This window comes from Charadrius vociferus, unplaced genomic scaffold (genome assembly GCF_000708025.1).
Source record: "Charadrius vociferus isolate BGI_N301 unplaced genomic scaffold, ASM70802v2 scaffold72, whole genome shotgun sequence".
NCBI lineage: Eukaryota > Metazoa > Chordata > Aves > Charadriiformes > Charadriidae > Charadrius > Charadrius vociferus.
In genome coordinates, this window is record NW_009647830.1 from 4,561,556 (window position 1) to 4,564,635 (window position 3,080).

At 36.8% G+C, this 3,080-nt stretch overlaps 1 protein-coding gene across 1 annotated transcript in view; it reads left to right on the plus strand.

Moving 5' to 3' along the window:
- POC1B (POC1 centriolar protein B) overlaps positions 1–3,080 on the plus strand; it is a 49,563-nt gene that overhangs the window by 16,975 nt on the left and 29,508 nt on the right. The window lies entirely within an intron of this gene.

The window sequence follows — 3,080 nt, forward strand, 5'->3', positions numbered from 1 at the left end:
ATAATATATTTTGGTTTCACTCTGCTTCAGTCTTTAGAAATCTGTAATTCCTTACATGAAAGGTTCTGTAGAAACCTTCTTTCAAATGTATTTTCTTGTGCTATGGATGAAAATGCAATAATTGTATCATTGTATTGGAAAAAGATAATGAAAATACTTATATTTCAGTTTACCAGGTAATTAAAGGAAAGCTTTGGAAGAATGTTTTTGAAAACCTTTAACACATGACAGTTCTTACTACCCTGCTTTTCAGCGTTCTGGTTTTCTTTCTTGTTTTTTAAAGTTAAGTTTTTCCAAATATTTTTGGCGAGATTATTGGACAGCTAACTACATCACTTTGTCGGGAAATCGCAAATCATTTGAAACTTCTACACTTAACTTCATTCCATTACCTAATTAATTTTTAGTGCAATATTAAACATGAGTATTTGCAAGAAACGGTTAGCCACAGCCTTCGTGTGTTTGTGCTTTCTTCTTTACTTTGCTATTTTTGCCTTATTGCTTAACAACTTTATAGATATAGATATAGATATAGATATATCTTTTAATACGAGTAATGATAGTTCCTGCAGCCCTAGTCAGTATTTGCAATGCTCCTCATCCTCCCCTTATCTCTGATAAGGCAGTAAGCAGAAATATATGCAGAAGAGACTTTCATTCCAGCTCCAGGATGTGACACTTCCACATAAGGAGTGCGTTTTCTTAACTTAATCATACCATGTATTTATTTAGTGACTCCATATCAAGAAAAGTATTTAACTCATTCTAAATATCTCTGTGTATAACAAGGAGATATTATCTCAAAGATGTTTCAAGAGCTATTAGTAATAATACTACAGTAGCTCCTCTACATAAGAGTATTGATAGGTGATAGGTACCTGCTGTCTCTCCTGCAGGTGCATTGTCCTCTGTCCTTTTCAGTGCCCAAATGATGCGTGTCAGAAAAAGCTGCCCAAAGTATGATTGCCGCTCAGGTACTGTGTTAATTATGTTTATTACAGGACTGACTGAAGGTCAGAAGCAAATGACTGGTGTTTTGCTGGGCACTAAATAAACGTAAGCTCTTCAGGACAGTTGTCTGTTTAATCTAAATAGACAGGGTATGTATAGAGGGAGAAAAAAGTAAAGTTTGCAGTTCCCCTCTTCCTCACCCTAACTCTAATAAAATGGTAAGCAATACTATATATAGAGTACACTTTCATTAATCATGTTTCTATAGAGAAGAAACTAAAGGAGAAGTCCAGTTGAAATGGTAGAACTTTCAGATAAATGGGAAGTTATTACTTAGACCATGGTACCTGGCTTCGCTTCTCCTTTTCCTCTTTCTTTTCCTCCAAGTCCATTTGACAAAATTAGAAGAAAGTGAGACTTGATCCTAGTTTCTATAAATTGCGGGAAAAATTTAAGTTATCAGGTCTGATGGCCCTATAGCAGGATGGGTTTTCCTGATTGTCTCTGTGTAGCTCATTCTCGATTGATGCAACTGTAATCTGAATTAAAAGACAGAATACCTACAAAAAAGAGCTCATGGATGAAGATTGGCTTGTTGAAACTGAATCCAAGAAAGAGATAAGCACTGCTGCTCAGAAAGGTGTATTAGCTTAAAAAGAGAATTAAGATCCCCCCCCTTAAGGACACCTTGTCATCTGTGATTTGTAAATGCTGCAAAGTATGAGAATCACTTTCAGCTTGAATAGTCAGGTAACATCTGTATCTAAATGTCTCTTTACCTTTTAGCTTGCTAGTAAACTTTGTTCATCTCTTCCTCCCCCCACCCCTCCACCCGCATTTGTCGAGGAAGATCTTACTTCTGTTAGTTGTAACCTAAATTTCTGCATGTAAGTTATGGAAATCCAAATGAACGGAATGAAAAAACTTCAGGCAGTACAAGTTGCTATTGCCTGCCTTCCCTGGCTACTAATTCTAGTTTTAAGATCTCATTCTAGCTATTTAACAGATGGATCTCTGACCTAAAAGTCTATATGCCAATATATGGACCCTAGCATCAGGGATTTTTGCTTGTGGAAATAGCACTGAAACTGTTACTGAGTGAGCAGCTCTGGCTCAGCCAGAGTTTTGACAGTCTTCAGGTGAAATGGCAGGCTCTTTCTTCTTGAAAAGGCAAAATAAAATGACCCTTGCATCCAACAAACTTTTAGCAACTAAAATATAACCCTGTCACTAGGCAAGTGTGAGTTTTGGGGTTTTTCTTTATTTTTTCCCACTTGCAACTGAGGTGGTTGGAATTAATGCGGTATCTGATAAGGCCGCTGTTGGATTACTGATAAAAGGTTGAAAAGAGGAAAGTTCATCTCTGTTTAGTACACCAAACTTCTTGGTGGATTGAAAGTCATCTAAGTCTTTCTGTGAATTTTGTCAGTTCATAAAATAATAAGAATAGTACTTCCATATGTTATGCTGAGAGGGCAAATCTATTAGGCTGTGATACACCTAGATAATACAATGGTATGGAAAATACATGCACAAATTTTTATAGGGAGACTATTCTGATCCTTAGGGAAACCATAAGATAAATAAAAGCAGCAGCCTTCTGAAACTTTGTTTTCCTCTTATATTTTGTTAATGCTTCACTTTCAGGAAAAGACATTAGCAATATTCTGCTAAAGTTATATATAAACTCCTATAACCAACAGTAAGTGACTAGTCCAACTGTGATATTAAGATGTCAGAATTGCAGATGTTGTGTTGACATATCTGATCAATCAGCCTCTGAAATTATCCCAGAATAAAACAGTTTTTCCTGTGGTTTTTAGGAACAGCACGGTTTGTGTTTGGCCAGTTAACTTAGCACAGATTAGTGATTCAGTGTTACCTCCTACCTATTTTCCACATCAATGTTGTTCAAGTTATTTTGACAATCAGAGTTGGCACGTAAGTAAGAAGCAAGCACGTCAGCAGTCTGTCTGGTTGTGATAGGTGTCTTGAAGAACTTGAATGTGAGTTGGGAACTGATCAATCTGGGTTGCTAAGTGTTTTCTAAGTGCTAAGTTGCTTTCAGCATTGGTGCTAATGATGTACCCGCATCAGTTAGGCAACTCGGGCTTAGGGACTGGCTTGGC